At 38.9% G+C, this 14,053-nt stretch overlaps 1 pseudogene; it reads left to right on the top strand.

Moving 5' to 3' along the window:
* Nucleotides 1–11,195: 11,195 nt before the first annotated feature.
* Nucleotides 11,196–12,594, top strand: LOC103214373 (proliferation-associated protein 2G4 pseudogene; annotated as a pseudogene).
* Nucleotides 12,595–14,053: the final 1,459 nt, after the last annotated feature.

The raw sequence follows: 14,053 nt of genomic DNA, 5'->3' as shown, positions 1-14,053 counted from the left end.
TTATTATGAAAATATAAAAGATACAAATACTGGAAGTAGAAAGAAAGAAATTATTATTCACAAATTATGTGATTTTATATTCGAGAAGTTTTAAGAAAAGCAACAATTAGAATTAGTGAACAAATTAAGTAATGGGGCCAATCACACGATATTTAAATATAATTTTCTAATATAATAATAACTCTTCAGTTATGTAATACAGAAAATGATTACCTTAACAATAACAAAACTATAAATATTAATATTAATATTTCATGGATATAAAATATTAGAGAACAAATATCACAAGAAATGGACACATATTGCATAAAAGATATAAAACTCTATATAAAAACTTGGAAGAAGACAACTAATTGTAGAACAGTGTCTTATATGGCTGAATAACATATTATTGGAAAAAAGACAATTTTCCTCAAATTAACCAATACGTTCAATTTACATGGAAAATCCCAAAATGACTTTGTTTTTATTTTCTTTTAAGAATTGATAAAAATAATTTTATCTGAAAAAGTAAATATGCAAAAGTGGCTAGAAACAAACAACAGTAAAGGAAGCATAATGAATTTGGTTTACCTAATATTGAAATATATTGAGTGAATCACAGAAAATGGTAGAGCCTCTCTTCATAAAGAAAACAATAATAATTATAAATATATATTCACCTAACAATGGAGTCCCCCCAAAAATGAAGCAAACATTGACAGAACTGAAGGCAGAAATAGAGAGTTCTACAATAATAGTTGGAGACTTCAATACCACACTTTCAATAATGGATCTAGACTGACGATCAATAAAGAGATTGAATATTCAAACAACATCATAAACCAACTACACCTAACAAACGTGAAAAACACTCTCCCCAACAACTGCGGAACATACTTCTCAAGTGCACATGGAACATTCTCTAGGATAGACACTGTATTAGGACATAAAACAAGTCTTAATAAATTTAAAGAGACTATAATCATAAAAGGATTTATTCTCCAAGAACAATGGAATGAAGTTAAAAATCAGGAAGAGAAGGAAGCATAAATAATTTGCAAATATGTAGAAATTAAACAACATACTCTTAAACAACCAATGGGTTGAAAAAGAAATTACTAGGAATATTAGAAAAATAGTTTGAGACAATGAAAACAAAACTACAACAAACAATTGAATGTAGTGAAAGCTGTGCTAAGAGAGAAATTTATAGCTGTAAACACGTACATTAAAAAATCTAGATCTCAGATTAACAACTTAACTTCAAACCTTAAGACACTAGAAAATGTAATCAAACTTAAAACTAGCAGAAAGAAAAAAATAACAAAGATTAGAGCAAAGACAAATAAAATAGAAAACAGGAAAACAACAGAGAAAATTAACAAAAATAAAAATTGTCTTTTTGAAAGGTTAACAAAATTGGCAAACTTTTAGTTAGACTGACGAAGAAAAAAGAGAAAAGACTCAATAAACTCAGAAGTGGAAGTGGGGACATCGCTACCAATATTTCAGAAATAAAAGAATTATAAGAGAATACTATGAATAATTGTACACCAACAGGTTAGATAGTCTAGATAAATGGAACGTAATTCTAGGCATGCATAAATTACCAGCAACAAAATTTTAAAAACACATGAATTGAACTTCATAAAAATTAAAACTTTTATGCAGTAAAGGACATTATGAATACAGTGAAAAGCAAATCTACAGTACAGAAAGAAGATTTCCATATTAAATATCTGACTTAGTTTAGTATTCAGACAATATAAATAATAGTTACAACTCAACAACAAAGAAACCTAAAACAATTTAAAAATGAGCAATGGACTTGAATAGACATTTCTCTAAAGAAAATATGCAAATTTCCCACAAGTATGTGAAAAGATATTTAACCTAATTAGTCATTAAGAAAATGAAAATGAAAACCATGAAATACCACGTCACACCCATTAGTAATCAATAATAATAATAATGGAAAATAACAAGTGTTGGCAGGAATGTGGATAAATGAAAACCATTGTATATTACTGGTAGGAATGTATAATGGTACAAATGTTGTAGAAAGTTTGGTGGTTTCTCAAAAAGTTAAGCATAGAACTGCCATATATTCCAGAAATTTCCTCCTAACTCTATACCCAAGAGAAATGAAACACAAGCCCACATAGAAATTAGAACATTAATACGAATGAGTATAGCAACATTATTCCTAACAGTCAAATTTACAAACAACCCAAGTGTCCATTAATGCATGAATGGATTAGCAAATTATGTTATATATACACAAGAAATATTATTCAGACATAAAAATAAATTAAGTACTTATGCATGCTACAACTTGTCTAAACTTCAAAAACATTATGCCAAGTCAAAGTTTAAAACCAAACACAAAATGTAACATAATGTCCAATTTCTTTTAAATGATACACCTAGGATAAGCAAACTCACAACTACAGAAAGCAGACAAAGGTTGCCAGGGCTGGGGAGAGGGACTAGATGGAGTCTGATTTCAAAATAACATTATAAATTACTTGGTGTTGAGATCAGTGGCATGTTCCGATTTTGTATTTCTCCTCCAGTTATGAGTGCCATAACTGAATTAAGGGTAGGACCTCATAAACTTCCTGAACTGAATTGAACTAAAGCCAAATTGGGCCATAAGAACTTTGTAAAAAGCTACCTTCGGACTTTAACTTATATCTTACATAAACTTTAATATACCTTTGGGGATTATATTACTTATTCACTACGTTAAGTTTAAATATACAACTTAAAACTGCTGATTCTCTTCATTTCTAACTTAAGTCAGTAAAACAAGCATATAGGGAGTGCCTGCTTTGTAGTTGGCAAGGCACCTAGGGGCTGGGAAGATGAGGGAACATAGGCTGAGAATGCAACCAAGCTTAATGCATGGGAAGCACTTTCATCTCTTTGCACTAAAGGCCCTGTTCTACCTGCTTCTCTCACTTTCTTACTGATTACTTCTGTAAGCACCATCTCAATAAATTATGTGTGCATGAATCCTCATTTCAGACTCTGCTTCTAGTTATGCTATTTTAAGTCCCTGTACACATATGTATCCCTAAACTTCTTTGCTCTTCTTTGTGCAACTAGGAGCACTGCAGGGGCACTCACTGAACAGGTGCATTGTTCTCTGAGGAGCACAGCTGGGGGTGTGTGAGCGATGAAGGGAGAGACTGCTTCCTGTAGCTGCTGTTGACACAGGAGGAGAGGTTATATAGATATGGCAAATGAAGTCAAGGCTCGGAAAGCTTAATGGTCTTTTTCTGCTTTGTAACTGTGATAAATAGTGGGGATGAGATTAAAATGCATAGATGTCTAAATGCTCATTCCTAGCCTCATTCTACTGTACCTCACTGCACACTTCAATTACAACTAATTAGAACTGACCTAAGGAATAGTGTAGGCTTAAAACCAGCCCCCAGCAGGTGTTTCCGTTAGTACAGGGCTCTGACAAAACATGTGATGATTCTCCTTGCTCCAGTGCTCATAAATCCCCGATTTCTCTCTTTCTTCTCCTCCAAAATTCACACCCCAAGTCTTCACATCATCCATGTAAATATTTGAGCAATTTCAAATGGTTTTCCTTTAAAATAATGAAACAAAATTTACACCCAGATTCCCAGTAAACAATATGGGCAGAGTTCAGTTCAGGCACCTCTTCTCCTTGTGTCAACAGCAACTACAGGAAGCAACTTCTGCCTTCATTCCTCACACATCCCCAGCTGTTTTCCACAGAGAACAATGCACTTGTTCAATGAGTGCCCTTGCAATGCTCTGAGTTACACAAGAAGAATCCTGGCACAAAAGGCTGTCTCTGGTTCATTCCAGAATATAGGAGGAGATTATTTCTCTTGTCTATGGTTTATTCCGGAATACGGGAAGAGTTTGGCTCTTTTGCCAGACACTTCACAGTGATCCTCAGCTGCAGCCACAATTCCAGCATGGCAGCACTTCACAGGTTGCAAGGGTAAAGCCAAGCAGAACCATGCCTACCTTGGCTGTCCCCTGAACACAGACTGAAAATAATGATATGAATTGGCTGTGCTCACCACAGTAAAATTCTCTTTTTCTCATTTGCAAATACTCCTTCTCTCAAGTAAAATGACATTCACTTTCAGAGTAGTGCCCCTGAAAGAATTCATAAAAGGAAAAGGTTGAGTAAAGATGGACCATTGTCAACAAGGTGTACTTTCTCTTCATTCAAATGAGGAAGACAAGAAACAAATCAGCTACATTCTCATTCCTCCAGAGCAGTCCCTATAGCTTGGATTAGAAATGTTTCTTTTAAAACAAGGGGCCAAAAGATGCATTTCCACTTTTTGTCATCTAAAGCTCACAGATTACTATTTTGTTTGTTTGTTTACTATTGACTTAAGTCTCACTTGCTTTTATTTATCAAGGGTCTTAGGAGTAGTGTATCACGGACACACCAAGCCTGCTCCTACCTCATGGTGTTTGGAACAGCTGTTCCTTCTAACTGAAATGCTCTTCCCTTCAGGCTCATTTCTGCAGAGTTAATGTTCTTACCCCCTTCAAGCCTGTGCCCAAATTTTATTTGTTCAATGAAGCCTACCCCCTTTCTATTGAATTCTGCCTCTCTGCTTCCCTCTGGCATTTAATTACTCTTCATCAGGCTCTACCGTGCACCTTCGTTGGCATTCATTATTTTCTAATATGCTGTATAGATTATTTATTTTGCTTATTGTTGATTATCCATTTCTCCTACACTAACATGTAAGTTCCTAAAAGACAAACTCCCCGTTCATGTTGTTCCTTGTAGTGCATGTCAGTATGTGCTGCTCTGACACCCCCATTGCCTCTCCCTACATCTTTATGACTAAAGCATTCATTCCTTAGCTCCTGGGAATGATGGAAGCTGACAGCTCCAGAGATTCTCTCTCTTGGATCTGCTCTCTGCATAAGAGCTTCATTTTGCCCATTGTCATGCTCTTGCCCAGGAACATTCTATGTGCAGTGACTTGTGGATGCAAAGGTACAAAAACTCAAATTTGTTACCTCAATTCAGGAAAACTCTGAAGGGCATCCAAGTTCCACAGCTCTGTGGTAGGTGAGCTGAGGCCTCTGCTGCAACTGCTCCATGGACCCGCTTCTCTCTTCTCAGTCTTATTTCTCTTCCTTCCACAGGTGTCAATCCTAACAATATGACCCCCAAACTTCCTGCTCCTCTAATATTTATTTTGGTCTGTTTCCTGAACACCTACAAGATTATCGGGCAGGACATAGCTGCCTAATAAATATTGAATGCATGAATGAATGTAAATGCAAAAACAACCTCTCATACAAAACCTCTGTGTTGACAACCAACGTATCTGTGCATACCTTCTTACAGGTCAGATTGGAATTTTCCGGTGAGGCATTTTTCCACTCAACAATATTTATTAAGCATCTTATGCATCTGGTGAAGATACACCAGTGAATTAAAGGGACAAAATCTCTTCCCCATGAATCCAAGATTCTCACAGTGGAGTCAGAAAATATGCAAACAAAAACTATATAATAGGATACTGGTTAGTGCCAAGAGCCCTGAGGATGTTATAGAGTGATGTTGTGGGAATGAGAGTGATATCTGAAACTGGGCAGTCAGGTAGGGCCCTCTCTGAGGTGAGATCAGCTAAGACAAAAGTAAAAGGAAGGAGCGAGTCACACATGTGTCTGGGTTAAGAATGTTCCATGATGAAAGACAGTTACAGCATGTGAAAAAGCCCTGGAGGAAAAATGTACTTGATGTTTTGAGAAAAAAGCAAGGGGGGCTGGAATGGAGTGAGCAAAGTGGGGAATAGCCAGAGAATATGGGGTGCATTTGGAGCAACAGCCAGTTGCCAGACCAGGCAGGGCCTGTTGAGAAGCTGACATTTTATTGTGTGATGGGATGACTTTGAAAGGTTTAGAGTAGGGAGGGGGCATGAACAGACCTGTATTTTTAAAGGAATCCCATTCTCTAACTGCTTCTGGTAATTTGGGACATATACCAACACCCTGCAAAGTTTCTCCATGGCATATACAGTAGTTGCTCAGTGGAAACTCACAGGACAATGTCCCTTGGTGCCACTATTCACTACTTTTGACTGTCACAGAGACCCTAAATACATTGAATTCTGAGTCACTTTTGGATCAACCCACACATTTCCAGAGCCTACCATGTGTCAGGGATAGGCCTTATTTAATCCTCATAATCTTTAGAAGTTGACATTATGATCTCCGTTTGCAGATGAGAACACTGAGATTCACAGAAGCTGAAGGACTTACCCGAGTTTGCACAGCTAGCGAGTGACACAGATATTATTGAACTCACGTCCTCATTATATAGCTTATACTTCTTTTTTAGATGGAGTCACTCTCTGTTGCCCAGGCTGGAGTACAATGGTGTGATCTCAGCTCACTGCAGCCTCTGCCCTCTGGGTTCAAACGATTCTCCTGCCTCAGTCTCCTGAGTAACTGGGATTACAGGTGCCCACCACCACACCCAGCTGATTTTTGAATTTTTACTAGAGACGAGGTTTCACTGTGTCGGCCAGGCTGGTCTTGAACTCCTGACCGCAAATGATCCACCTGCCTCGGCCTCCCAAAGTGCTGGGATTACAAGAGTGAGCCATCGCGCCTGCCCATATCTTATACTTTTTATACAAAACCTGCCACATGTATTTGCTCTCCTCTTTTATAGTCTGAGATGGAGTAGAAGGTAATAAGAGAAATGACCATTCATTGTGCACAGTGTTAAGAAACTTAGACACAGCATTTGAATTGGCCCCCGAACAACTTTATGAGTAGGTATTATGATCCCCATTTTTATAGATGAAGACATTGTGATATAAAACTATGTATTCGATGTGTGGTGTATTGACTGGCATCATCAGTACCACCTGGGAGCTTGTTAAAAATGAAGAATCTGGAGTCTCAACCTATAAAACAGAAATGATAACAGCTTCTTTATACATTAGTGCTTCCACTTTTCATTGTATCACTAAACAAGAAATTTACGTTCTCTTTACAAATGCAGATTACAATTCAGGTCTACTAACATTTTATTACCCAAAGCAGGTCACCTAGCCAAGCCCAGCATCAATGCCTGGACACATTCTTTGCCCACAGTGAAAGAGAAAGTAGAGAATAGTTGCTAAATGCTAAAAACAAACTGTCACAGAGGTTATTAATGAATTGTAGCCATTTTCTTTAATCAGCTTTCTTAATGCATAATAAAGGTCTTTGCAACTATTTTGTGGGTATTCTACTAAATTTAACTGTTTATCAAAGGATCATTTTTTAAACATGTGCAATGCTATCTCTGGAAGAAATTCTGACAGGTACAATTTTCTATATCTCCTATCCCCAGACAGGCCTTAGCATAAAATGGCACCTCAGACAGCTGCCTGGATGGACCACCCATTAATCCAGCTCTGTTCGTATTCTAAGGGAAGATTAAAGGCTCTTGGCCAATAGATTAATGATTGTGCATTAAATCCGTTGGACTCCTAGCCACCCTTTCTTTCTATGAGGTGTGTTAACTTTTAGAAAATGTATTGAACTAGAAACTATTCCCAGTCAAGAAACTGAATATTACCAGAATAATGAAAACCCTCCCCTAAGTCTCTCTTCCTGTCACTGTGCCCCAAAAATGATATCACTATCTTTACTCTGGTTAACACAGATTGGTTTTGCCTTTTTCTGTGCTTTAGATAAAAGGAGTCACGGACTATGTGCTCTTGTCTTACTTCTTTCACTTAACATGCTTCTGAAATTCATCTGTATTTTTGCATATAGTTGTGGATCATTACTTCTCATTCCATATAGCATTAATTTATCTATATATTTTATATAAATATGGACAATTTAGAAACTTCTACTAGATTTTAGCCACTAGGACCAGTGCTTCTGTGAATATTCTACTATATCTTTTGTTGAACTTATGGACACATTTCCTCTGGGTATACACTTATAAGTAGAATTGCTGGGTGTAGGATTTGCATGTGTTCAGCGTTAGTAGATTCTTCCAGCTTGTTTTAAGAGTCTATTTTTGAGTTTAATAAGAGGGTGATGTAGACTTAGTCATAGGTACATGTGGCTACATTTCGCTTATAACTTTGTGATTTTCCACTTTAAACTTAAGAAGTCTATTCATCTCTGGGCCTAAGCTATTCTTCAGTTGCAAATTAGGCAGTTTTGAAAGCTGCTGTAACTTCTTCAGCTCCCTGGGGCTCTATCCAGTGTATTACTCACAGATTGGTAAGAGACGAAGGTCCTTGCCACCAACATTATCATGCACAGAGAAAGTTCCTAACACACAATCGCCCAGTATTCCTCTAAGAATTGATAATGTGTCTGGAAAATTACTATTCTTTTAGGGACCCAATGAAGCTGCAGAGAGGGCTAAGCCTTGTTCAAGGCTTGTGCTAATGACATGAGTCTCTGCCGGGGGAATAGAGGTACTGCCTCCTTCCTGATGTTTGCATACTCCTCTTTGTCAAGGGAGATAGTCTTAGGCAGTAGGATATGGAGGAAAACAGAGCCTTTGGAGGAAGGAGCTAGATAAAGAGAAAGACACCCTATTCCTATCTAAAACCCCTATTTCACCATCCCTTAAGGCTCCAAGATAAAGTACCAGCCAACTTTGCTGAGAGTCAAAGTTTTTTTATGTTTTGTTTTTTGTTTTAGTTTTTTTCTCAATGTCTCTCATCAGTTACAAATTATAGATTTATCCAAAACAATCTAGAATAGAGAGAGAACAAATACTAAGTTAGGGGTCACCCTTCAAAGGGCATTAGCTGTCAGATGAAGGTTACCAATGGAAATAAAAGACAAGACACACAGAGGAAAACATCATCACAGCACCTTATATCAGGTTGAGTTTTTACGCCCTTTTCTTGCTGTCTGTTTTTGTTTCTATGTGAGTACAAAAGCCATTTAGAGAGCTTCTTCACAGAGCATCTACTATGATAGAGAAGATGTAGAAAATATTCAGGAAACAGGATGTAAATAAAATATAAATTATGAAGTAGAGTGATTCATAAGACTGTAAGAAAGTGAGTGTTTTTGACCTTACAAATTATTTCAACAGAGAGGTAGCAAATTTGGCATTGAAATAGCCCAAAGACATAGCTATATCTTGAAGTATATGTTTAAAAACATGTGTTTAAATAAACATTTAAGTGTGCCTTTTAATACAGCTATTTTATTATGTATGGCAAATGGACTTTCTAGGAGTAGTGGTCAGGACTTCAGAAGGAATTAGTTGCACACTCAAGTGGGGAAATTGAGGACAGTTAAAGGAATATGTTTACAAGGTGGTGGGCGTGATTAAGAGAAACAAGGAATTGTGAAGCCTCTGGAGCTAGCAATAGTGAGGGGCTCTTTATCATTCCTAAGATGGAATGGGCTATAGGAGGAAGAAACAACTAGCACCTAGGAGCTGTGGCTGGAGGTAAAGAATCTCAGCCAACTTGCAGTAACCTGGCACAGGGGGAGCCAAATTGCACTTTGCTCCCTCCCTCCAATCTCCTATTGGGTGGATCCACCAGAAAGCCAGAAGGCATGGGGCCCACTGATTCAGACAATGAAGATCTTCCTTGACCTCAGGTGAAAAACAGAGAGATCGGCAAGAGGAGATCCATCCTATGAATAGTCACATTTCTCAAGAAATGAAACAAAGTTCTTCAGGTAGATCATGTTTTTTAAAAAGCATACCTATTTTACTGTTATTATTTAATGTTCATTAAGCACTTCTGGCTCATTAAGCATTCATTAATTAGGATCTAATTCTGCATGCTCCTTTTCCCAGCTATAAAAATCAGCAGGTTTTTTTTTTTTTTTTTCCAGCTGCTTTTATCTGACTAAAATAATGGGTTCTTTTTTCAACAAACGGGTAGAGGGTTATATAAAAACTCTGAAAAAACACCGACAATCAGCTTCAAAAGGTGAACACAAAATTTACTGAAGAATCTATAATTATATTAGGATTTTACAGAGAAGACATTATCTTTTAGCTCCATAACTATATTTAGAGGCTAAAATACCTGGTTATATCCTGTTCAGTCTCCACTATTGATTTAGGAATTTATGCAACTATTTATTCTCCTGCTCACTAGAAAAGATTGCTTACCACAGCAACCCCTGCATTAGCATTCAGCTTCTTGGTTACAGAGCACCTTCCTAAAGGAGGAGATACCTCAATGTGCAAGGTGAACCTAATTTCTTATTAAATATAATTTTAAGGGGGAAAGCTGTTGTATAAAAACTCATAAACAAAGAGAGAGCAACCCAAACTGGAAACTAGCAATTGTTTAAGGCTCTTTTGCAATTATTTAATCTGTGCGTCTTTCCTGACTCTGGGCATTCTGCTGCTTTTGCACGTTTGTAAGCTAAGATGCGTGGGAAATAATAAAATATTATGCACAACCCACACCCCACACAGGAAGCTTGCTGTTCTCTGTGGGAAGTTTTAACTTAGGTCAGCTTCGCCTTAGAATTATTTTTCTTTCTTTCTTTGAAGAAGGCAGATTCCTGGTCCTGCCACTCAAATTTTCAAAGTGAAAATATTTGGTCTGATTTTCCAATGTGTTTCCTTGATGTCGATCAAGTGTCTGAAACATTAGTGATTGTTTTTACTTTGTACAGTGAAGTGAGGTAGCATTTTAATTAGGGAAGAAAAAGACCAACTTGTGCTCAAAAGCTCAAAGCTTTTGTGACGGAGCTCAGAGAGATTGAGGCCAGGAAGTCACGATTTGTGCATCAATGATCAGATCATCTGAACCCTTTGTAGAGAAGTAAAATCTAGCTTCCCCCTACCCTTCTAGGTTCTTTGGTTGGGCTACAAATTAAACTGACATAAGGCAGATTCACAGGAGAAATATAAACAATTACATATATAGGCACTGGAGTCCCCAAAAATATGAAACTCAAAGATTGGTCAGATGATTGAAGCTTATATAGTTTCCTGAGCTATAGAAAAAAATTACGGCTTAGGGCTTCTTGGGGGTGATGACCACACAAGTTAAGAGTGGATGACAAGAAAAAATGTATGATGAGTAGAGGTGGTCGTGTTATGCAGATACAATTTCTCGGGTAATAGAAGTTGTCTGGGAGAGGAGGTGGCTCAGGCGAAATGAGACTACCGTGGTGGTAGTAGGAAGTCAGGCAGGGATGAGCAGCAGGAGCAAACTATTGCCAAGGACCTGGTGGTGACCAAGTATAAGATGGGGGGCGAGCGGGGGGCACGGTGCGACATGGCCAACCAGGTACTTCGGACCTTGGTGGAAGCATCTAGCTCAGGTGTGTTAGTACTGAGCCTGTGTGAGAAAGGCCATGCCATGATCACGGAAGAAACAGAGAAAATCTTCAAGAAAGAAAAGGAAATGAAGAAAGGTATTGCTTTTCCCACAAGCATTTCAGTAAATAACTTTGTATGTCACTTCTTCCCTTTGAAGAGCAGCCAGGATTATATTCTTAAGGAAGGTGACTTGGTAAAAATTGACCTTGGGTTCCATGTGGACGGCTTAATCGCTAATGTAGCTCATACCTTGGTGGTTGATGTAGCTCAGGGGACCCAAGTAACAGGGAGGAAAGCAGATGTTATTAAGACAGCTCACCTTTGTGCTGAAGCTGCCCTATGCCTGGCCAAACCTAGAAATCAGAACACACAAGTGACAGACGTGGAACAAAATTGCTCACTCATTTAATTGGATGCCGATAGAAGGTATGCTGTCACACCAGTTGAAGCAGCATGTCATCAATGGTGAAGAAAACATTATCCAGAATCCCATAGACCAGCAGAAGAAGGACCAAGAAAAAGCTGAATTTGAGGTACGTGAAGTATATGCTGTGGATGTTCTCGTCAGCTTAGGAGAGGGCAAGGTCAACAATGCAGGACAGAGAACCACTATTTACAAATGAGATCCCTCCAAACAGTATGAACTGAAAATGAAAACTTCACGTGTCTTCTTCAGTGAGGTGGAAAGGCGTTTTAATGCCATGCCATTTACTTTAAGAGCATTTGAAGATGAGAAGAAGGCTTGGATGGGTGTGGTAGAGTGCACCAAGCATGGACTGCTACAACCATTTAATGTTCTTTATGAGAAGGAGGGGGAATTTGTTGCCCAGCTTAAATTTGCAATTCTGCTCATGCCCAATGGCCCCATGCAGATAACCAGTGGTCCCTTTGAGCCTGACCTCTACAAGTCTGAGATGAAGGTCCAGGATGCAGAGCTAAAGGCCCTCCTTCAGAGTTCTGCAAGTCAAGAAACCCAGAAAAAGAAAAAGAAAAAAAGAAAAGGCTTCCAAGACTGTGGAGAATGCCACCAGTGGGGAAACATTAGAAGAAAATGAAACTGGGGACTGAGGTGGGTCCCATTTCCCCAGCTTGCTACTTCTGCCTCATCCCCTTCCCACCACACCCCAGACTTTGTGAAGTACAGTTCTTCTTCTCCACCTAGGACCCCCAGCAGAGCAGGGGGTCTCCCTTTCTCCCCCACCCCAGTTCCCCAACCCACTCCTTTCCAACAACAACCAGCTCCAACTGACTCTGGTCTTGGGAGGTGAGGCTTCCCAACCACGGAAGACTACATTAAACGAAAAAAAGAAATTAAAATCAGGAGTATTAAAAAAAAAAAAAGTCTGGGAGCAGCCGTCAGATAATTGTTAATAGTCTGTGTGGGCATGAGTCAACCTCCAGTCTTGTCTCTTGTAATTTGAGTTCATCTTCCCTGGTTGATAAGATTACAGGGGAAAGGATTCATGACAACTGAGTCTCTTTTGAAGAATCTCTTCCTTAGGCAGATACAGGTCAGAAAAGCCCTTCTTTTGCGTTTGCTGTTCCCCAGATGCACTTGATATGTTGCTGTTCCTCAAATGCCCACTGATATGTTGAAATAATCAGCATACCAAAGCCATAGATTTTGGGGTGGTTAAACTTTCTCTCAGTTTTGGAGTTCCACTGGTTAAAAAAAGCTAGTTCTGGCTGGGTTTGACTTCTCACGCCTGTAATCTCAACACTTTGGGAGGCTGGGGCGGGTGGAACACTTGAGTCAGGAGTTCAAGACCAGCCTGACCAACATGGTGAAACCCCATCTCTACTGAAATTACAAAAATTAGCTGGGTGTGGTGGCGGGGGCCTGTAATCCCAGCTACTTGGGAGGCTGAGGCAGGAGAATCACTTGAACCCAGGAAGCGAAGGTTGCAGTGAGCCGAGATCGTGGTATTGCGCTCTAGCCTGGGCAACAGAGAGAGATTGTGTCAAAAAAAAAAAAAAAAAAAAAAAAAGCTAGCTCGAAAGAGCTTATGATACTGCTCATGGCTAAAGATATAAAGATAATACCGAAAGTAGCTAGGTGTGGTGACTCATGCCTGTAATCCCAGCACTTTGGGAGGGTGAGGCGGGTGGATCACTTGATATCAGGAGTTTGAGACCAGCCTGACCAACATGGTGAAATGCCATCTCTACTAAAAATATAAAAATTAGCTGGGCATGGTGGCAGGTGCCTGGAGGCTGAGGCAGTAGAATTACTTGAACCTGGGAGGTGGATGTTGCAGTGAGCCAAGACAGTGCCACTGCTCTACAGCCTGGGTGACAAGAGCAAGACTCCATTAAAAAAAAGAGAAAATACTGAAAGTTAACCCTGAAATTGTTAGTGACTTTGATGCACTGTTTCAACTCTAGAAAAGTTTTTACCCCACAGAGACAATGGCTGAACAGAAAAAATAAAATAAATGCTGGGACTCAGTTACCTCAGGGGACCTGGCAGATGACAGTAGTTAAGAAAGGGAGACCAGATGTTTTATCTAGGGAATTGTATTGGAGAAAGAGGGGCTGAAAAATGGGATTGAAGTTTGCATCCAAGTAGAAGCTCTTTCTCCTTTATGTTTTATGTCCAGAGCCTGCTTGGACCCCATGAAGCAGGCTAGAAGCTTGAGTGAGAACATCATTTCTGACTGAAGCCAGAGCAATATACTGGGTCTCCCACATATATTTTTATCCTGGATACTTTTCCCCAATGATATGCCCTGGATTTTTCTTTCAAATTAAATTGCCCCCTTTTAGCCT

This window comes from Chlorocebus sabaeus, chromosome 2 (genome assembly GCF_047675955.1).
Source record: "Chlorocebus sabaeus isolate Y175 chromosome 2, mChlSab1.0.hap1, whole genome shotgun sequence".
Taxonomy (NCBI): domain Eukaryota; kingdom Metazoa; phylum Chordata; class Mammalia; order Primates; family Cercopithecidae; genus Chlorocebus; species Chlorocebus sabaeus.
This window is presented reverse-complemented; position numbering and strand designations above follow the sequence as displayed.